General features: G+C 51.9%; 1 long non-coding RNA gene and 1 pseudogene across 1 annotated transcript in view; one reads left to right on the forward strand and one right to left on the reverse strand.

The window, feature by feature from the left end:
- LOC142826677 (uncharacterized) overlaps positions 1–23,261 on the forward strand; it is a 124,377-nt gene that overhangs the window by 23,141 nt on the left and 77,975 nt on the right. The gene's annotated exons all lie outside the window — the stretch shown is intronic.
- On the reverse strand, positions 5,944–9,559 carry LOC112547601 (histone H1.01-like; annotated as a pseudogene).

The following is a 23,261-nucleotide window of genomic DNA, read 5'->3' on the forward strand; positions in this document are numbered from 1 at the left end:
TCACATTTCAGAACAGCAGGGGGATGCGGGGGGGGGGGAGGGATGGAAGGAAGGTAAGTGTCTGTGAATTGATGATATTAGAGGTGGGGAGAGTGGGATGTTTGTGAGCTAATGGTATTAGAGGTGATAATTGGGGAAGCTATCTTGGTAATGGGTAAGATAGTTTGAGTGTTTGTTCATTCCTTCTCGGAGAGTGTCGAATTTTAACATGAATGACAGTTCAGAGGATTCCCTTTCAAGTGCAGATGTAAAAGGTCTTTGTAGCAGAATGCAGGTGGTTAAGTCATTGAGAGAGTGTCCTTTCTGGTTAAAATGGAAAGAAACTGTTTTTTCTTTGTGATCTTGTCTGATATCTGTTTTGTGGGCATTAATCCTTTGGCGAAGTGTCTGAGATGTTTGTCCAATGTACATAGCAGACGGACACTTTCGGCACATGATAGCATAAATTATATTTCTGGATGCGCAGGAATATGTGTTCTTGATCTTATAACTCACTTGGTTAGGTCCAATAATGGTATCAGCAGAATGAATATGTGGACAAAGCTGGCAACGGGGTTTGTTGCAAGGGAAGGTACCAGGGTTGGTAACACAATGGCATTGCTGGGCAGCTACAGCCGTGCCTTTTTACGGTTCGCAGTGTAGCTGCTCTTTGGTGCCTGGAGAGCGCTCTCCTCATGACAACATAAAACTACCCCTTTCGCGGTGTAGAAACTATTTCATATTTAGCTAGAAGCCATTCTGTATAACGAAAGCCATTTCAGTTTCTTGTGTCTGCACATATACTAGAGGGAGTGAACTGGCCTTCACCGAGGTGGGGAGAGGCCAGAGGGATGCGCTGTTGGAATGTGTTAATGAACTATTTTGAGCTGAAGCTCGAACTACCTCTAAACCTGTTTCTTTCTCTGCTGATAATAATTCCTCTTTGAAGTTCTCTTTAATTTCTTGCCCTGATGTCAGACTTGTTTGGTTAAGGGTATAAAATACTAAGATTGATTGTATTAGCCAGCCTTACTGAGCCTGGCTTTGCTGGGATCACGTTTGGCTCACTTTGCTTTTATTGGCCAATAGAACTGCCTGTTTAGCTGCGTAAACTGAGTGAGGCTTTTGCTTCGACAGCGAAGAGAGAGCATCTATCCACACCGGCACTTTTTGTCGTGAATACTTTTGTCATTTAGGCTGTGCGTTTTTTCACCCCAAGTGGCAGTAGTTTTAACGATGAAAGTGCCAGTGTGGATATAACAGCACGGCCTTCCTTCCCCTGGCCCGTAGGCAGAGATTCTCCTCCCTCACCCCCACTTTGCTATCTAATCTTGTCTATCTCCTGCCTTTGTCACTACCTGGAGCATCCCCTCAGGCTCCCCACCTGCTGCCCAAATCCCCCATTGTCCCTCAGATTCCTTCATGACCCCCCAAAAATCTTCCCTCAGCCTCCCTGCAGTACACCACATTTCCTCTGCTCCTCTCAGCCTCCCTCCTGCTTCCCACTCCTCCCCAAGTGTCAGCCTCCCTCCTGCCCCCCTATACTCCTATTTCCCACTCAGTCTCTCTCCTGTTCCCCAAATCCCCCATTTCCCCCCTCAATCTCTCTCCTGCCCCCACATACTCTGCTGCTCCCTCCTGCCCCCCAACAACTTCTGTCCCCCAATCTGCCCCCTGCTTCCCCTCACTCTCCCCACCCGCTTTTGTGAGGCCTCTTCTGCTCCTCACGGGACCACTATCCTGTCCAGCCTCCTGCACCCTGCTGTGGCAGCCATCTTGCCAGTGGCCAGGGTTTCCATCCCAGTGAAAACAGTGGGAGATGGCAGCCATCTTTACTAAGGGCAGCCTCCCACGTCAAGACCACCATGGCAGCCATCTTTCTGGCTTCAGCCCCATGGACAGTAAGGCTACGTCTACACTGGCCCCTTTTCCGGAAGGGGCATGTAAATTTCACTAGTCGTCGTAGGGAAATCCGCGGGGGATTTAAATATCCCCCGCGGCATTTAAATAAAAATGTCCGCCGCTTTTTTCCGGCTTTTAAAAAAGCCGGAAAAGAGCGTCTAGACTGGCCCCGATCCTCCGGAAAAAGTGCCCTTTTCCGGAGGCTCTTATTCCTACTTTGAAGTAGGGCACTTTTTCCGGAGGATCGGGGCCAGTCTAGACGCTCTTTTCCGGCTTTTTTAAAAGCCGGAAAAAAGCGGCGGACATTTTTATTTAAATGCCGCGGGGGATATTTAAATCCCCCGCGGATTTCCCTACGACGACTAGTGAAATTTACATGCCCCTTCCGGAAAAGGGGCCAGTGTAGACGTAGCCTAATAGGAGACGGTGGTCATTTTGAATAAGGACAAAATCAGAGTTGGAGCCTTTCATGGTGTTTTCTTGATACGTAGAAAACCAGCCCCAGATGGCTAGAATTGCAGTGCTGCATCCCTTCTGCCTCCAGCACTGGTACTCTGGGGATACTGGAGGTGGACTGCAAAAACAGCCCTGAAAAATCATTGATTAACCCTAAAAAACAAACATGAGCTTTAAAACAAAACACCCCGAGCTTCCTAGTGTAGGGAGCAGGCATCTTTTCTGTGAGTAGTCTGGCTTCCCTCCTGTTGGTAACAAAGAGAAGCAGCAACATTTTGTTACAGGCAGCCTAAATCAGTGGTTCCCACCTAGCAGCGTAGGGGTTTTCCAGGTGGTACATCAACTCATCTAGATACTTGCCTAGACAGCCTAGTTTTACAAGAGTCTTTGTAAAAAGTACTAGCAAAGTCAGTACAAACTAAAAGTTTCATGCAGACAATGACTTGTTTAGACTGCTCAGTATACTATCCACTGAAAGGTAAGTGCAGTATTTATATTCCAATTGATTTATTTTATAATTATATGATAAAATGAGAATTTTTGCACGTTCGGTGATAGTGTTCTGGGACAGGCTTTTGTATTTTTATGTCTGTTTTCGGAAGCAAGCAGTTTTAAAGTGAAGCGAAACCCGGGGCATGTGAGACAAATCAGACTCCTGAAAAGGGTACAGTAGTGTGGAAAAGTTGAGAGCCACTGGCCTAAATCTTCTCCTACATAGGCTGTACAGTCCTGTACTTATGGGCTACGTCTAGACTGGCATGATTTTCCAGAAAAGTTTTCCGTTAAAAGCATTTTTGGAAGAGCGTCTAGATTGGCACAGACCCTTTTCCGCAAAAGCACTTTTTGCGGAAAAGCATCTGTGCCAATCTAGACGTGCTTTTGCGCAAAAAAGCCCCGATCGCCATTTTAGCCATCGGGGCTTTTTTGCACAGACCAGTACTGTGCTATCTACACTGGCCCTCTTGCGCAAATGATTTGCACAAGAGGGCTTTTGCCCGAACGGGAGCAGCATAGTATTTCCGCAAGAACACTGACAATCTTACATGAGATCGTCAGTGTTCTTGTGGAAATTCAAGCGGCCAGTGTAGACAGCTGGCAAGTTTTTCCGCAAAATCAGTTGATTTTGTGGAAAAACTGGCCAGTCTAGACACAGCCATGGTGTGTACTGAGCCAGGCATGTCCAGGCACCCCCAAAACCAAAGGTCTGCTCCCTAAATCACAGGGGCGGAACCACTGAATCCAGTTGTCAAGAGAGACTGGGGCTGAGAGTCATAGAACCGAAACAAGGGATCCAAAGGAGGACCCCAAGCAGAGAACCTCAAACCACCAAGCTTTTTATCACTACAGAGAGAGTAGGCAGGGAGATGACCTTGGTCCCATTGTGACATCGTGAGAGATGGTGAAGAGGGACTTCTCTGGGACTTTCTCTGATGGAGATTTTGTGTCAACCTTCACTGAAGGATAAACTTTCCATTACAAAAAAAATGGCAGCAAAAATAGCCCTTAATCCTAGTTATTTCTTTGCAAAAACTTCACCTTGTACCCAATCTTCTCAAGATGCACCTCTCAGCCAATGTTTATACCGATACACAATATGGTTTTGAAGATATACATCAGCCATAAAGTTTAAGAAACACTGATATATATCTGCCAAAGACCAATGGGAAAAAAATAGCGGATGCTCAGCGCCCACCAGCCATCTGCCAGTCAGCTGTTTGGTGGTGGGTGGGAGGCACTGAGAAAAGGGGGTGGAGCTTGGGTGGGAAGAGGCGTAAGGGTAGGGGGCTCAAGAAGTGAGTGGAGCCCTGGGGAAGGGACAAGGTAGAGTACCTACCCAGGAAAATGAAAGTTGGCATCTGTATTACCCATTACATATGAATTACACAGCACCAGTCAAAACTAGCCAGGAAGTGCAAGGGGCATAACAGCTAACACCACGGCTGTGTCTAGACTGGCAAGTTTTTCCGCAAAATCATCTGCTTTTGTGGAAAAACTTGCCAGCTGTCTACACTGGCCGCTTGAATTTCCTCAAAAGCACTGACGATCTCATGTAAGATTGTCAGTGTTTTTGTGGAAATATTATGCTGCTCCCGTTCGGGCAAAAGTCTTTTTCCGAAAAACTTTTGCGCAAAAGGGCTAGTGTAGACAGCAGAGATTTATTTTCCACAAAAAAGCCCCGATCGCGAAAATGGCAATCGGGGCTTTTTTGCGCAAAAGCGCGTCTAGATTGGCCGCGGATGCTTTTCCGCAAAAAGTGCTTTTGCGGAAAAGCGTCCTGCCAATCTAGACGCTCTTTTCCGAAAATGCTTTTAACAGAAAACTTTTCTGTTAAAAGCATTTCCGGAAAATCATGCCAGTGTAGACGTAGCCCACATGAAATTTCACATGGAATTACAGTGCCTACAACCCAGAATTTATCTCTCAGTTTCAGGTGGATTCCAGAATTCAGCTTTTACTACAGTGGAGATACTATTTTCCCCATCTGCTCTGGATAAGCCAGCTTTGCACTGTCCTTGACTCAGTATTGCCAAGGCAAAAATCCATGTGTTTCTTTATTCCAGCACTGATTTGTTAGACCACACATTCTGGCCTGGGTCCAGCAAAGCACTGCAGCATGTGCTTAATTTTAAGCATGTGAATAGTCCCAAAACACGTACGTAAGTGCTTTCCTGGACTGGGGCCAAGCTAAGCATCAGGAAGCTGAGGTGGGGACATGGAACTGGATGGAGCTGACCTTTTTTTTTTTTTTTAAGCGAAATCTATGAATTAAGATTCCATGATGTTTCATGGTTACAAAACCTAAACGGACATAGAGCACTGGTGTAATCTCCCAACCCACTGTGTGCAAGGCATTTTTACACTGTCCCTTACCCAGTGCTTCAGAGGCACCTTCCAACCTGACGTCTGCTTTGTTCATTACATCCATCCGTGATTTGTGAGACCATGCCTGCTGGCCCTGCTCCACCAAACCACTTAAATACGTGCTTAATTTTAAGCATGTGAGTAGTCGCATTGCATGCATGTAAGTGCATTGCTGGATGGAGGCCAAACCAAGTAACCAGAAGTTGACTTTTTTTGAAAGAGAGGCTGGTTTGCAGATAATGGAACTGAATTTGTGCGTGTGTGTGTTTTGCTAAATAAGGCTCCATGGTGTTTCATAGCTACATAGAAAAAGAAAACACCAATCAAATCTCCCAAGCAATGACTGCCAAACCAGTTTTGCGCTATCCCTCACTCATTGGTGAAATGGCAAATTCCAGCCTATCATCATCCATCTGTGTTTTGCAAGGGCAGCCACTCTCTCGTTCTGAGCCAGAAAAGCATTTAAGCACGTGCTTAATATTAAGCATATGAATAGTCCCATTGCACAGAAATAAGTGGTTGGCTGGAACAGGCCTAACTAAGCAGCAGGAATGTGAGGTGGGGTTTTGGCCATCTGCCGTTATAAAAACCTGAACATTTTTTGCAGTCCTTAGCTTCCACCTCCTGTCTCGGATGAGCAGCGATGTGAACAGTAACCCTGCAACAAGCACACTCGTAGGGGGGTGAGTGCTGTGTGCACCATGTGAAACAGCATGTTTTTTACGGTAAGTCTCTCAAGCAATTTCACTTCTTAGCTGCGGCCCTCTTAGCCTTCACTGCTTTGGGTTTCGTTGGTTGGGCGTGGCTGCCTCGGGCTTCGCTGCTTTGGCTTTAGCCAGGCTCTTGGCTGCCTCCTTAGATTTGGCAGCTTTCTTGAGGGCAGAAGCTGCTGGTTTCGTGGCTTTTTTTGTCTTTCACAGCCTTTCTGGGTTTCTCGGTGGCGCTGGCGGGCTTCTTAGCAGCTGGCTGCTTAGACTTTGCCGCTAGTTTCTTTTTAGGTGTCTTTTCTAGGGTTAGCAGATGGTTTAACAAAAAATACCGAACACCCCCCCTGTCATGATTATGAGGGTTAGCCAGCAGCCTGGGGATTAAGGGTTTAACTACACCTAGCCAGGTGGAGTGACCAATAAGAATGTAGGTGGGACTTTTCAAACTGGGACAAAGGAATTTGGGTTTTTTTCCTTTCTCCTTTTGTCTCTCTGGGAGAGTTCTCTGCAGCTACAGAGAGGGACAAGCATCTCTCTCTCTCTCTCCAAGACACCATTCTTCATTTTCTGTAAGTAGGGTAAAGTTTAGGTAGTTTCGTTAGGTTTTATTGTGTTATGGATTGGGTATGGGATCTGAGATCTGGCACTGCTTAAAAGATGTTTTGGCTTTTCTTTGTAACAAAGTTCTAGGCCCATGGAGTTTCTCCATGAGTATATTTTGTTACCTTCCTCTCTAGTCATTATACTTGCAACCAGAATATTGTTGTAATAATAAAAGTTCTTTCTTTTCTTTTATTAACCTGGCAGTGGTTAATGGTGTGCCCTGATTTTTGTTTTAGGGGGAAGATTTCCCAAATGATCTTTCCCCTGGTTTCTTTAGCAACATTTGGGTGGTGGCAGCAGAAGTTTTATTCCCAAGATCTAGGTTTTTAAGATCTTGGGGGAAGTTTTATACCAAAGCCTGGTAGATAAGGCTTTGAGGTACTTCTGCATTTATGGCTCCTTCCCCACTCTGGCATGATAAATGCAGAAGTGGGGGCCAGCAAGTGTACCCCAAAGCCTTATCTACCAGGGAAAAAATTCTGTTGAGAAAAAAGAGGGGGTGGGGGGAGACCAAAGTTATTAAGAAAAAAAAGTCGCTGCGCCTTTAAATGACCATGCTCCATACTTCCCCTGTCCTCACAGATGCCGCTGGCCGTCTGTCCAAGGAAAACAGAAAATACTAGACATTTTACATGTCCGGTATGCTCTGTTTGTTTTTTTTACCAGACAGAAGGCCAAAATACCGAACTGTCCAAGCGAAAACCAGACATCTGGCAACCCTATTTTGCCTTGCTCTCTCCTGGCTTCTTACAGAGTTTAAAGGACCCCAAGGTGCTGATTTTCTTAGTGTGAATTAAGGTGCCCTTGTTCATCAGACTCTTGAACCACATCATATCCTCCAGCAGCCAATGAGTCCCCTTAGCACTCCTTGAAAGTGGACACTGCCTTGGTGATCAGCTTGGTCACACTGGGACCTGCGGCCTTCTGGGCTTTGGATTCTCCCGTCGCCTTCCTCGGCTTCTTAGCAGGCGTCTTTGAAGCTGGAAGAGGGGCTGCAGCACAGCTGCTGTCACGGCAACAGCGGGCGCCATTTCGGACAAGGTCGCAGACAGTTTACCAACGCTCTGTGCGAGTGACACAGCATGTGCTCCCGGTAGCGGTGTGCTGCAGGAGGGAATCTTTAGACCCCAGATTCATACAGCTGCAAATTTTCAGTGATGACTGATGACAGATGCCTCAAATTGGGCTCCCAAGCAGACACACACTCAAGATTAGAGACCAGTAAAAAAATGTAAGTCCAGATTCTCAAAGGTATTTAGGCTCCAAACTTCCCTTGGGCCCTAGTCCCCAACCAGGAATCATGATGGCTTAGAATGACTTCTTATCTCCGGAAGTCTGAGCTGTATCTGATGAAACTTTGTTACCCGTTTTTAATGGATTGCAGGTTAGTTTTGCTGTAGAAAGGATGGGAACCTTTATCTGCTGTTTAGGTGCCTTGTCATTGAGGGGCAGAGCGATTTCCACAGCAGTTTCCATGGGTGACTGGTGCAGCTGGGGTGGGGGAGAGGGGGTGCAGCCCCACCCACAGCCCCGCCCCTCTGCTGAGGCCCCACCCCCCACAGAGAGGAGAGGAGGCAGGGCAGCATGCCAAGAGTGCCCACCCCCCAGGAGGGTAGGAGGCAGGGCAGCTTATCGAGTGTGCCCCAGCCTCCCTGGAGCACAGTGGATGGGCAGGGTGGGGTGCGCACAGCGTGGCTCTCCTGCCTCCCCAGCTCACTGGAGGAGGGGAGGAGGCCGCGTGGTGCACTCCCAGAGCATCAGGGGAGGGAAGAAGCCACGTGGTTCCAGCCTCCCCAGCCCAGAGCACAGGGAGGGCGGGCACTAGGGGTAGCAACACTCTGCTTATAGTGGGCGTTCTGGGGGCAGATTGTGGGCAGGGCCAGACTGGCAGTTTGGAAAGGCAGAGCCTTCCCCTGCCTAAGCCACCGGACACCCATGGCAGTTTCTTAAACTGAATTGCCAAATACTGCAGTTACTCGTGCAGGTTTGGCACATCCACGCTGGCATCTGGTGTGAAATTCCGTGGTCTGGGGAAGATTTGGAGAGAGCAGTAGATGGCGCTGTTCTCCACGAGTCTGTGCAGCGTGCACCCAATCGCACCAGGCCAGCAGCCATGAACGGTATTTCCCACGCCAGGGTATGTCTACACTACGGAGTTTTGTTGGAAAAATGGCCGTTTTTCCGACAGACCTTGAGGAATGTCCACATGGCAATTGCGTTCTTCTGCAAGGAAAATCGAAAGAACAGAGGGGTTTTTCCGGCATTGGTAATCCTCATTCTACGAGGAAGCAGGCTTTTTGCAAAAGAGCTCTTTCACAAAAAGGCGTGTGGTCATAGGGAAGAGGGAGTTCTTTCGGAAGAACAGGAAAGAGGAAAAAGCACAGGTGCCCTGGTGGCCATTCCATCCATAGCAATCACAGCTTACATGCGAGAGAGCGTCCATTCAGTCTGAACGCTCTCTTTCAAAACAGCGGATCGCTTTTTCAATGCACTTTTGCAGTGTGGATGCTCTTTCGGAAGAAGTTTTTTTGGAAGATCTCTACTGAAAAAAGCTTCTTCCAAAAGAAGCCGGCAGTCTAGACATAGCCCCAGAGTAACTCATGTATTTCTGAGTACTCAGCTGGTGGTCAAGAAGTGCTGTGCGGCGATAGAGGCCGCTCAGCTGGGGGTGAACGTGTGCGGCCAATTGATCACAAAATAAAGAAACTTTTCCCTTTCCGACAATTATATTTTGTCCTTTGGTGTTTACTTCCATCAGATACTGGTAGACTGTTATATTCCCCTCTCAAATGTTTCTCAGCCAAGGCAGGTAGATTTAACTCATATGTTGATCCTTCTTCCAGGCTCCTCATATTTCTTCAAACAGGGACCTCCTGGATCCTGTCTTCTCTCTTCCTCTATGAAACCTTCTGTTCTTTTACTCGCTCAGCTATTTTATCATCTTTTTCCTATGCACTGTCCACTTTTCAATTCCGTCATCCTTCGATCTATTCCTTCAGCCCTGCCCAGCTCTGACCCTCTTCTCCCTGCCCACTCAATCATACCATCATTGTCACGGGCTCAGCAGATGCTGAAGATGCCTGGTGGGCCAGTCTGTCTTCCGTCCTGGATCCATGTCCCGCTCTGGGTATTTTCCCTTTTGTTGAGGGGTGTAAATATGGAGTTAGGTCTCCAAGTTGAGGCACTCACATTTGACAATTTTGCTCTATATTAATCCCAGGAATAATGTTTCTCATATCACAAATGGACAATAACTTTCTTCTTTAGTATCTGTACGGAAATATAATTCATGCAACTATAAGGCTACATGGGACCATTGTGATCATATTGTCTCATCCCCTGTACAACAAAGGCCATCCGATTCCCCTGAATTAATTCCTACTTGAACTACAATTTATCATTTAGAGAAACGTTCAGTGTTGATTAAATAATTTCCCATGATGGAGAATGTACCACAGGCTTTGGTGAGATGTACAACAGTGTTTCTCAACCTTTCAAAAAAAGTGCCCCTTCTTCTTCTTCAAAAAAAAATTATAAGTACCCCCAGTACCTACAGTTTTCAGACGCACATTTTTTTTCTGCCATTGCAACACATTTGTTTAAACAACTTAATTGTAGCTGGGCAGGTAATGGAATTTTTGGGTGTAAAAAGTACAAAAATAATAAAGCGCTATAAAACTTAAAAACTCAGTTTTCTCCAAATTGCAGTTGTGTTGACATATCCCCCAGACTTCTCTCGATTACCCCTGAGGGTACTCATCCCACTGGTTGAGAAACAAGGATGTAGAAGACCTACATTAAAAAAACAGTAACCACACAAAGTGAAGCACAATATGCTAGTAAATCTTTACTCGTAAAATAAAAATGCTGTTAGTTCATTATGAAGTCGCTGGTCCACATTCTCTGCTAACACAACTCCATTAAGGAATTTTCTATGAGGAATCTTTTTTACACAATCCTTTAATTTTACTACTATTTGCTGGTCATGCAGAACTTTTCCATGGCCTTATCGGCCATGCAAGGCCACATTCCCCAGGATGTTGCCATAGCTGGGGTTTGTCCATAGATTTGGGCAAGATATATAGTTTTCTGGAGGCCATACGCCTCATTCCGCCTACAGATCTGCAGGAAGCAGCCCCCGAGATAAGCAGCTTCAGAGACTCAGAGGCTGCCTTATATTTCTTGGGTCTAGGTCGCAACAGCCACTCCTATCCCACAGCCAGGAGGATCTGAGTGAATTTAATCTCAGGGCAGCCTGCAATCAATATAAGTGCCCTCTCCCTCAGGACTGTGTGGCCCAATGGCCAGAGTCAATATAGCTGCCCTCTATAATAACATTTGTAGAAAATGACTCCCACACCTACATGCAGATATACATGTGTACACATCTAGCACGCACTCACACATGTACTTCCACATTAGTTATGATTACAATTGTTGTTTAGTGCTATCTAAGATCAGGGCTCCAGGGAGGTAAGTGCTGGACATATAGAAAAGGAAGAGTCTAGTGTGGCCGGGTCTCCTGGGCAACAGGGTGGCCTAGTGGTTAGATCCCAGCGTTAGCTGATGGCCCAGGGTGTAGGCCCCTGCTGCTGAGCCCCCAGGACTAGGAATTCTGGTCTCTTATCAGAGTCTGGTTCTTCAGTTTGGTGCATGGTCCCAAGAGTCCAATTTCCCCTCCTCAGTGAGGGTTCACTCTGGTTCTCCCCCCTTTGCACCAGGGGGAGGGGTTGGAGGCGTACGTGCCCTGGTGGCTAACTCAGTAGATGGTGCTGATTCAGGTCCTGCAGACAGCAGAACCAGCTCCTGCCTCTCTACTGGTCAGTCTCTAACTGAGCCAGGTTCCTCTCTTTTATTCTCCCTCCAGGCCTGGCATTGGCTACAGGTAAAATGGGGCGGGGCTAATTGGGCAAAAAGGCCTTGTTTAGCCCCCGCACTGCCAGGCCCTCCTCTCACTCCTTCACAGAGGCTGCGTCTACATTGGCGCGATCTTGAGCCAAAGCGGCCGCTTTTGCGCAAAAACATGCTGCCTGTCTACACTGGCGGGGAGTTCTTGCGCAAGAACACGGACGTTCTAATGTGTGAAATCAGGGCTTCTTGCGCAAGAACTATGATGCTCCCGCTCAGGAATAAGCCCTCTTGCGCAACTGTTCTTGCGCAAGAGGCCAGTGTAGACAGGCAACATGAATTTCTTGCGCAAGAAAGCCCTGTGGTTAAAATGGCCATCGGAGCTTTCTTGCGCAAGAGAGCGTCTACACTGGCACGGATGCTCTTGCGCCAAAGCACATCTCTTGCACAAAGGCACATGCCTGTGTAGACGCTCTCTTGCGCAAATACACTAATGCAAAAAACTCTTGCGTTAAAGAGTATTTGCGCAAAATCTTGCCAAGGTAGATGTAGCCAGAGAGTTTATAAAGTAGCTAACCATAGGAGGTGAGAAATGTAGGGTAGATTGGCTCTTCTGCAATTACTAGTCAACAACACTCACTTCGTAAGAAATAATAGTTCTTTTAGAGCTCCCTCCTCTTTAAAAACGTGTTAGGAAATGAACACACACACGCACATTTTATGTCATCACCTTTGTTGTGCACAAAGCAGGAAAAGGGATACAAGTGGCAGAGTTAGGTTGCAAATTTTATTCACACAGATGTACGCCCCCTGTGGCAATACACTCGCCTCCCAACACAAAGCCATACGTACAGCGCATGCATGCACACACTTGCCTATACAGAGACACCTTTTCATACACTTTTCCAGAGGCTGCCTAAATCACGCAGCTGGAAGGCAGGTAGGCTGGAGGGGAGAAGTCGGGGGTCTCTCTGCTAGCTGCGGCACGGCCTGTGGGCCCAGTCTAGCTCCTGGCTTTAAGGGTTTCTGGGGAGGGGGCCGTGTGCTGTTCCATCCCTGTCCATAGGTACAGCTCTGATCAGTTAGGTCAGGGCAGGGGAGGAATTACTCCTGGGAAGCAGCAGCCCACGCAGGCTAGATCCTGGCCCCTCCCTTCTGCCCCCTCTCCCTTGTAGCCACTTTCCCCCAGTGCATGCATGGCATGGTCACGGCAGTGCTCCAGTAGCACAGTTAAGGGATGGGAAGCAGGAGTGGTCCTGGGGGCGGGTCAAGAGGCCAGAGCACAGAGGTTTCGGGGGGGGGGGGGGCAGGGGGCTTAGACAGAGGGTGGGAGATCCTGGGGGATGACTGGGGGCAGGGGTGTCCTGGCAGTGGTAGGGGAGTGTGGAGCATGGGGCGGGTCCCAGGGATTCAGGGCTGGGAAGATGCATAGGGAGCAGGGGCCAGGCCACACCTTCTATCTGGGGAGGCAGAGCCTCCCCCAGCCTTCCCGACCTGGCCCTCCATACAATGTCTCTACCCTAAAGTTGCCCACCCCTGAACCAGCACCCCTGTAGTGCTCAGCAGGCTCGTCCCTTTCCAACACCCCCAGGACTCCCCTCCCTATCCAATGCCCCTGGTCACCACCACCTGGACTGCCCTCTTGGTGCCCCCCAGCCCCATCCCACACTCCCTCCGCTCCCCCCCCCGACAGCACCCCAGGACCCAGCTCCCTTCCAGTCTCCCGCTGCTCACTGCCCCCTGACTGACCAGCAGGACCCCCTGCTCCCACGCAACCCACCCTGCTCTCTGCCCCCCAGGCGCCACCCCAGAACCCCCACCCCTATCCACTGTGTCCCCTGAGCACTGCACCAGAACGGCCACCGGCTATCAGACCCTCCTGTTCACTGCCCCTTGACACCCCCACCCCTATCCACTGTGTCCCCTGAGCACTGCACCAGAACGGCCACCCGCTATCAGACCCTCCTGTTCACTGCCCCTTGACACCCCCACCCCTATCCACTGTGTCCCCTGAGCACTGCACCAGAACGGCCGCCCCCTATCAAACCCTCCTGTTCACTGCCCCTTGACACCCCCACCCCCTATTCAGCTCCCCCATCCATCACCCTTGACTGCCCTCCCGGGAACCCCATTCCCATCCAACCCCTCTTGCTGCCTGCTCCCTACACACCACCCCTGGAACCTCCCCCTGCTCCCACCTTCTGAGCACCGCCCATGGGAACCCTGCCACCCGTCTAACCACCCTGGCTCCCAGCCCCCCAGCCCCCTACCTTCTACCCAAACCCTCTTTCTGCCCCCTCCCCTGGAACTCCTGCTCCCAGCCCCTTGACGGCCCCACCCACATCCACCTGCTCCTCGGCCACTGACAGGAGCACAGTGGCCAGCACGCAGTGACTGAGCTGCCCAGGCGCTGGGGGAAGTGAGGCTGAGAGGGAGGGGAGACAGTGACCAGCTCACCGGCTGCCCCTGCTCTCTGCATTCCCGGGAGGAGTTCCTCCGCTGCCCTGACCCAGCCCATGGCAGCTGCACCTGCAGGCACGGGCTGGGCAGTACACGGATATCTTCCCCCCAGCCCTGCAGCCCTGAAGGTGGGGAGCCAGACAGGCCAACATGGCTACCTCCCCGCTGGGTGCACAGCACCTTGCAGGGAGCCTGCCAGCCCCACTGCAGCACCACAAACCGGACATTCAAAGGCTAGAGCCTCCAGGGTTCCTTTCTGAGCGGCTGTTCCAGTCCAACACCGGACACCTGGCCCCCCGATTCCCTGGTCCGTGCGGGGTGAGCACACCCCGTCAGTCACGACTGCCTGGCCCAGGCCTTGCTGCTGTTCTCAGTGCTGCCCGGCTGACCCTGAACGCACTGCTGCTGCTGGCCGGCTGCTTGTTGGAATCTCCTGCCAAGGTCCCAGGTTCCTGCTGGTGGAGCAGCTGTAAATTTGGGGGGGTCAGAACCCCCACAAGGTCTCAGCACTTCTCTCGCCTGCCTTCCTCTGAGGCCGGCTGCTCCCATGCCTCCTTCTCCATCTGCCTTGACCCAGACACAGCGCTGGGCTCCTGGGGGCTGCCTTGGCTGGTGGGCTGGCGACCCTTCCTGCCTTCAGGGGGGAGGGCAGCTAGCTCCGGTCTCTGCACAAGCCAGCCCTGAACTGAGCCCGGCTCCCTCCTTTCTCAGACTGCCAGGCCTGGCACGGGCTGCAGGGCTCACCGGGCAGGGCCAGCCGTGCCCAAGGGCTCCTCATCCTCTTCTGTGCGGCTGGCTGATTTCACTGCGCTGCTCCTCCAGCTGGAGCAGGTGCCGCATGACAGTGGGGCAGGATCCCAGCAGCCCAGGGCTGCTCTCTGCCCCCTCCTGGCCCTGCGAGGGCTTCTACACCCCAATGCAGGTGCCCTAAGGGTCCCGTGGCTGTGACGCCCTCCTCCTGCAAGAGAACAAGGGCCTGTCAGAGGCAACAGGAACCAGCCCCCTGTCCGCTTGGCACCCGCCCATGGCTCAGGAACAGATTTACTCTCCTGGCCCCTGGGATGGACTCATGTCTTCCTCACCAGTGACCTGCAGTGCTAGGCACCCTCCCCCCCCCCCAGTGTAGGCCAAGCTCTGGCCTCCATTCCCTCAGCCTCCCTCTGGCAGCCATTCTACCTCCCAACCCACCCACTGCACCCTGCCAGGGCAGGGAGGGGGCTGCAGCTGAGGGGGCGGGAGGGTTTCTAGCAGCAGAAATGGGAGATGGAGCCCTTTCCCCCAGGGACTAACGGGGGAGCTGTGAGATGGCCGCCTAGCGACTGGGGCTGAGCGACAGCCCCTGCCGACTGACTCCTCCATTCTCCCCAGTGCAAGTCCCACTGGGGCAGTCGCAAAGCTGTCTCCCCCCAGCCTGTGTGCCCCAGCCCAGCCTGCTCAGTTTGCCACAACTCCGTCGGTGCCCAGCCCCAGGGAGCCGCTGGCGACAGGGGCAACTCTAAATGGTGGCTCTGGGGACATGGAGTGTGGGACTCCCTGGCAGAAAATCCCGCCCCCCCAAACCTCAGCCTGGCTGTTTCTGTAGCCCACTCTCCTGGTGCCAAGCCCCAGGCCTGCCGACAGAGGGAGCAAACGGGCAGTGGCCCCGGGGCCCAGTGATTCAAAGGGGCCCGGGGCTCCCAGCTGCCACCACTGCTCCTGCACCAGGGGTGGCAGCCAAAGCCCCGAGCCCCTTTAAATTGCCGCCGGAGTGCTGCGCAGCACTCTCCAGGCAGCTATGAGGGCTGGGGGAGGTGCATGGTCCACATGGCACTAAGGGGTCCCTGGCCCCGCCCCTTCTGCCCGAGGCCCCACCCAGTCCAGGAATGTGAAATCACCCCCCTTTCCCCCCCCCCCCACACACGCACCTTGCCCCAGGGGCCCACGGAGACATGCAAGCACCACAGGCCTTCGGCATCACGTACCGTCAGCCTTGGGGAAGGGATGCAGTCCGGTTTCTCATTCCCGTGTGGTGCCTGTAGCCTTCCAATCCCAGCACTCGCTGCATCCCTGGCCCTAGATGAGCTGGGCTCCCTCCACATGGAGCAGCCTGGGTGTGCAGTTGTGTGTGTGGGGGGGTGATCTGACCCTAAATTGAAGAGAAGAAAAAGACTCGTCCTCCAGCTGGAGTCAATCTTAGAGGCATGGGCAGGTTTCAGCAAGGGTCCCATTACCCACAGGGGGTCACTCTCAGATAGGAGGGGGGGGATTTCTTCAGGGGTCCCATTACCCACAGGGGGTCACTCTCAGATGGGGGGGGGATTTCTTCAGGGGTCCCATTACCCAGAGGGGGTCACTCTCAGATAGGAGGGGGGATTTCTTCAGGGGTCCCATTACCCAGAGGGGGTCACTCTCAGATGGGGGGGGGGATTTCTTCAGGGGTCCCATTGCCCAGATTTTACCGGTCTCAGCCTTCTGCTGGGTGCCATTCCCCAGCTGGCTTTCCTCACCTCTCTGGCGTAGCAGCAGCGGGAAGAGCCGGTCAATATGCTCCCCGGTGCGCTGGCTGATGTCCTGAGCTGGGTCACTGATGAACAGACTCAGCTGAGCCCAGAGATAACCCAACCTGCGGAGCTCTGCTGAGTTCCAATGGAAGGTGGAGGCGAGGGGCCTCCATCAGCCTTTTCCTGTCAGCCTCCAGCGTCCCCTAGGCCAGAAGCCTCTCTCCCCCAAGTCCCTCTGCCAGAGATGCTGGGGGAGAGGAGCTACCGCTAGACTCTGAATTCTCTCTGCCCCCCAGGGAGCCTGGAGCAATGGAATGTGGGGCAGGGCCTTCCAGGATGATGAAAAGGGACCCAAGGCCAGGCATGAACCTGGCTGGAGCAGGGGCTGGAGCATGGTCCTCTCAAAGGCCCAGGCTGAGCCCTAAGCCGGGAAAACAAGAACTTCACTCAAGCCCATTCCCTGCTCTGATTCTGCCTCCCCACGGGGAACACTCCCAACCCACGGCCCCTGCAGCCCCACAGAGCCGGCTGCCGGCATCTACAGTCAGGAAGCTGGGGTCAGAAGTCACTTCCCACAAGCCAAATTCAGGGAGAGCGCTGGTGAATGGGAGCAGGGCTCTGCTGCTCGAAGCCAAGACGCTGTGGGAGAGGGAGGCAGGTCGGGGCAATGGGCCGGCCCACGTGCTGTGCAAATGAACCCCGCCCATGCCCCAGGGGCTGGGACGTTGTGCTCAGGGGGAATAGTTGACTCAGGCCATGTCTACACTGCAGGCTTTTTGCGCAAGACACTTTGGCTGCGTCTACACTGGCATGATTTTCCGGAAATGCTTTTAACGGAAAAGTTTTCCGTTAAAAGCATTTTCAGAACAGAGCATCTAGATTGACATGGACACTTTTCTGCAAAAGCACTTTTTGCGAAAAAGCATCCGAGCCAATCTAGACGCGCTTTTCCGCAAAAAAGCCCCGATCGCCATTTTCGCCATCGGGGCTTTTTTGTGCAAAACAATACTGCATTGTCTACTCTGCCCCTTTTGCGCAAAAGCTTTGCGCACAGGGGACTTTTGTCCGAACGGGAGCAGCATAGTATTTCCGCAAGAAGCACTGATTTCTTACAGTAGGAAGTCAGTGCTTTTGCGGAAATTCAAGCGGCCAGTGTAGACAGCTGGCAAGTTTTTTTGGAAAGCAGCTGATTTTCCGGAAAAACTGGCCAGTCTAGACACAGCCTTTTTGCAGAAGAGATCTTTCACAAACATTTCTTGTACAGGATTGCATCCACACTCCAAAGCACATCAAAAAAGCGATGAGCTTTAGCACCAGAGAGCGTCCAACATTGCCTGAACGCTCTTGCGCAAGAAAGTTCAGAGCACCTTTGCTTTTTTGGATAGGCTCTTTTTGCACAAGAAACCCCTGTGCAAGACCTGTAGCGCAAAAAGGAGTTATGCCTTGTAGAAGGAGGTTTACCTACACCGCAAAAAGCCCTCTGTTCTGTGGATTGACTGTAGATTTTCTTGCGCAAAAACACGCTTGAGGTGTGAACGCTCTGCGGGTTTTTGTGCAAAAACCTTGTAGTGTAGACGTAGCCTCAGGGATGGCAGAGCTTTCAAAGGGGATTGGTGCACCTAGGTTAAGGTGTGTAGCCGGTCAACTTGTCACTGTCTCTCCAGCTTGGGGCCACGGTCAGTGTCGGGGCTGGTCCCAGCCTCCCTGAACCTCTGATCTGTGCACAGCTCAGCAGGGAGGACGCAGACCCTGCACCTCTCCTCCCTCTAATGCCCTTAGTGGGGTGCAGGGAGTGGCTGTGAGGACACTCCCCCAGCTCTCTCAGGCTACTTCTAGACTGCAGCACTCTTCCGGGATACCAGAAGCAATCCTGTGTCCAAGGAACGTGTCCGATTTTTGAAAAAAAATTCAAAGAAGTGGACGCAAACTCTTTCGCCAGCCCTGTAAAACTCATCTACAAGGAAGAAGGGATGTGTCGGAAGAGCAGGGTTTTCCAAAATTTGGCACCGGGTAGACACGCCAAATTTCAGAAAAGCCTCTTTTGACAGAAAAGCGGAAAAAAATACTCAAATTGCCGTTTGCAATTTGAATATCTTTTCCTGACTTATCTTTGTCGTCTAGACGTAACCTCAGTGCCTGTAGGAGAGACGGGCTGATGCCCTGGGCAGCCTCCTGTTTCCCTAGGAAGGAGCCAGTGAATCTTCTGAGAACCGTCTTCCAGTTCTCACCATGGGGAGGATGGGCTGAGGGTCTCTCTCTCCAAGCCAGCCTGAGGCCTGTGGTTAGTGCCCAAGGGAACCTGGCAGAACTCTGGTTTGGCCTCCCCGCTCCTTTCCCTGTCCCTGAAGGAAGATGGGCCCAACGCTGCATTGACCTGACCGAGGAGGGCCCAGTGGGATCTCAGCTAGGGGGACAGGCTGGAAAATGGATCTTCCAGTCTCTCCTGTCCAGGCCTCCCCAGCGTTAAAGTAAAATTGCCTCCCACCCCTCCTCATCAGGCTCACTGCCCAGCTGTACTGGAGCCTACCGATAACTGGGGATTCTGCCAGCAGGTGCCTCAGCCTGGCATCTGGGAGGTTTGCCAGGCCCTTGTGCAGAGCCCACAAGGGATGAGAGAGCCAGGAGCCGTCCCTGCCACAGGACAGCGAGGTGTGAAGCGCTGGTGAGACTCCACCCTGGCCTTTCACTCACATCCTACTGCTGGCTTTGTCCCCCACCAGCTCTTGTTTCTCTCTACTGACATTTTAGCACATTTCCAATGCCTTGGCGCTCAACGCCATGAAACAGCCCTTCCCCTCCCCCTGCAAAGTGCTCTAATGCCCATTACCTCACCCAGACTCACTTCTGCCAGGAGTTACACACGTGTCTGTCTTCTCATTGGTCAGATTGGGATCCTGAGGTACAGAGAAGGAGGTACAGATTGGGATCCTGAGGTACAGAGAAGGGGATACAGATTGGGATCCTGAGGTACAGAGAAGGAGGTACAGATTGGGATCCTGAGGTACAGAGAAGGAGATACAGATTGGGATCCTGAGGTACAGAGAAGGAGGTACAGATTGGGATCCTGAAGTACAGAGAAGGGGATACAGATTGGGATCCTGAGGTACAGAGAAGGGGGTACAGATTGGGATCCTGAAGTACAGAGAAGGGGATACAGATTGGGATCCTGAGGTACAGAGAAGGGGATACAGATTGGGATCCTGAGGTACAGAGAAGGGGATACAGATTGGGATCCTGAAGTACAGAGAAGGGGATACAGATTGGGATCCTGAGGTACAGAGAAGGGGGTACAGATTGGGATCCTGAGGTACAGAGAAGGGGATACAGATTGGGATCCTGAGGTACAGAGAAGGAGGTACAGATTGGGATCCTGAGGTACAGAGAAGGGGATACAGATTGGGATCCTGAGGAACAGAGAAGGGGATACAGATTGGGATCCTGAGGTACAGAGAAGGGGATACAGATTGGGATCCTGAGGTACAGAGAAGGGGATACAGATTGGGATCCTGAGGTACAGAGAAGGAGATACAGATTGGGATCCTGAGGAACAGAGAAGGAGGTACAGATTGGGATCCTGAGGAACAGAGAAGGGGATACAGATTGGGATCCTGAGGTACAGAGAAGGGGATACAGATTGGGATCCTGAGGTACAGAGAAGGAGGTACAGATTGGGATCCTGAGATACAGAGAAGGAGGTACAGATTGGGATCCTGAGGAACAGAGAAGGAGGTACAGATTGGGATCCTGAGGTACAGAGAAGGAGGTACAGATTGGGATCCTGAGATACAGAGAAGGAGGTACAGATTGGGATCCTGAGGTACAGAGAAGGAGATACAGATTGGGATCCTGAGGTACAGAGAAGGAGGTACAGATTGGGATCCTGAGGTACAGAGAAGATACAGATTGGGATCCTGAGGTACAGAGAAGGGAAAGGGCCTACGCCAGGTCACACAGCAAGGGGAGGGCAGAGCCAGTGTGAAAACCCAACAGTCCTCACTCTTGCCCTATCCAACAGAGACAGGGACAGAGATGGTAGGAAAAATGTATGGGACCAGTTTTCTGTTGGAAAAATCCCATGAAAGTGAAACAAGTTGTTTTTGGAAATCATGAATCAGTTGGGATGAAAATTCTTTGCAAAAACATGTTTTTACAAAACAAAAGCATCTACCGATGGTCACGTACCATTAAATAGACTCATCACACACAAAGAGGAAACAATTTGGATTCCGGATAAAATGCTTCAGTCTGGGCTAAGTCATTGCTCCTCTAATGATTTAAAATGATCATAATGCCAATAAAATGGACTATTTCAGTCATTATACAGCAGAGCCCTGCTTATCACAGATTTGGGAACCGGAGCCAGATCAGATCAAAAATGTGAATACTCCAGAATAGTGCAAGGCTCCATCACCATCTAGTGGCCACAGGAGAAATCGCCTGCTTGTGGACCTGTGTGCATTGGTTGCCCGGATAACATGGAAAGCTGCGTAAAGGAAGGCTGGAAGAACGGGTTTTTATTGCACCGCATCGTCATCTGTAATGACTCAACATGGTAGGACCCTTGATATTATGCACTGCTCCTAGCGATGCTCTCAAATGGACCCTCACAGCTCCTCAGCCTCCCATGATTATTCAGCAAGTATTTTAGAAGATCTAGAGCATGAGAGAGAAGCAGGATCTGCTTGGGATGATCAACGGAGAGAAGAGGAGCAATTCCTCAAGCAGATGATTGGGTCTGACTCATTTGCTGGGCCTTAAAAACAACAACAAAGCCCCAAGTCTTCTCCTTGTCCCTACACCAGTGGTTCTCAACTCGTTTCAGTCCACGGACCACCAGGCCAATCAAAAAATTTTCGTGGACCACCTCCAGCACATGTAGCACAGGACGAACGACACAGCAAACGCTCAGCACGACGGCAGCAGCTACACTGATGCTCAGAGCCTCAGACGGAAGTTACTGGCAACACAACGCAGTTGTGTCCTAGGTGATGCTATGGATGACGCGCCGCGTGCTTGTGAACACAGTGTAGAACAGCCTAACGGCAGCGCCTGCTCACACCGTGTGACTTTGGACAATGTTCCTGTGGGCCACCGAAAAAGTCACCGTGGACCACCAGTTGAGAACCACAGCCCTAGACCTTCTGGAGCCAAACGAGTGTGTGCACAAAGAACCATGCAAACAAGCCGTGAGGGACACTTGAAGGCACTTAGCAGAGGTCTGCCAAAGCAGCTGGGAATGTGAAGACAGCTTCAGGGTAGTGTGGGGCTGCTTCATTTACTGTGAGGCTGGCGTCTCCTCCTGGCCATGCTGGGAATTAGCTCTGTGAGGCAGACACCCTTTCCTGTGGTCACACTCCATCTCCCTCTCTTGGTCTGCAGCCCCTCGCCTGCTCCAGGAGCTGCTGCTGCCTCTTTGAAACTCGCCACACCAGCCAGCCAGCCGGGTTACTCAGCGCTCCCCCTGCCGGGGACCAGTCCTTCAACATCTCCTCTGTTCAAGGGCCGCCCAGCAGCCCCCAGGCCTGGTGCGCTGACCCTGTCGCTGCTGCAGACCCAGGGAGTCGTGTAGCTCACTGCCCCACCCGTGCCACCTCCCCACTGGCAGGTAGGACTGGGGCCAGCCCCCTACTCCAGCCCAGGGACTCTGCAACTCCCAGCCAGGGTCTGTGTGGGTCCCTTTTCCGCCCCGCTTTGCACCCTTCCCTCTGGGCCAGGCTCCCATGGGCCTTGTCTTCCTCTGGGTTCCCTGCTTCCCTCCTTGGGCACAGGCACAATGGTAACGCCATGCTCCCACCATGCCCATCCCCCACTCTCCCAGGAACTCCCCTCCACCCCCACGTAGCTCTGCCCCAACTCCCATGCACCAGAAGCTCCACCCTCACCCCATACATCCATTGGGGCAAAGGTTTGGACTCCATCTGGGCACCTGGTGCTCTGAGCCAGCATTTGCCCCAGTTGTGCCGGAGTTTCCCAAGCAGCTAGCGAATCCATCCCATTCACCAGCCAGGCAAATGAGGCAGAGAGCCCCATAACTAGGACAGAGAGGTGCTCTCTGACTCCCCACGCCCTCGGCAGGACCTGGGCAAATACCAAGCCCAGCCACTGGCAAGGTATTTGCTCGCATGCTGCTCTGGTGCGACTGGATCGCTCGCTGAGAAATGAACCGAGGGGACAGCAGTGCAGGCGGCTGGACAAAGCCCTGTGAACAGACTGGACCTGTTCTTAGGCCCTTATCTGGCAAGTGTTTGGCTTCCACGAGGGCTGCCCAGTGTCTATGCATAGAACCCCTCTGGGTCCCATGGGGTGACGCTCTGCACCCCGTCACCTCAGTTACCCCCATGCAGTAGCCTCAGCTCGCTACTCAACGATGCTTTGTCCAGACAGGAACTTTCTCCCAACCCTTCTTGGGCTAGTGCTGCTGTTATAACAACACATCAACCCCTGGCCTAGGAGCCTGGCCCAGCAGCACCTTACAAACATGCATCAGCATCTTCATCGCTGCTTTGTGCCTGCTGGGGTAACAGGCACGGCAGGGTGATGGAAAACACCCAGCATCACATAAGTCCCCGGCCGGGGCAGAAGCAGATTTAATTTCAAAGTATCGAGGGACCAGAGGCAGATGCTGCGTTTTATACACCCCAGAGACACGGACCTTGCGACACGCCCACTGTTGCTACACTTCAAAGGCGGAAGTGCCGCGTGGAGTCCGGGAGGGGCTGGGGACTCCAGCTGATCCCAGGCTCCGCACGGAGCTGCTGCTTTGAAACGCCAGGGGGAGCCTGATGCTGGGCTCCCTGCAGCATTTCAAAGCAGCAGCGCCGTGTGGAGCACAGGATCAACAAGGGATTCCCAAGCTAGCCCCAGGCTGCACGCGGCATTTCAAAGCAGCAGCGCCACATGGAGCCCAGGATCTGGCCCCAGGCGTCTAGCGGCGCTGCCACTTTGAAGTACCACCTCCTCTTCC

This window comes from Pelodiscus sinensis, chromosome 2, assembly GCF_049634645.1.
Source record: "Pelodiscus sinensis isolate JC-2024 chromosome 2, ASM4963464v1, whole genome shotgun sequence".
Lineage (NCBI taxonomy): Eukaryota > Metazoa > Chordata > Testudines > Trionychidae > Pelodiscus > Pelodiscus sinensis.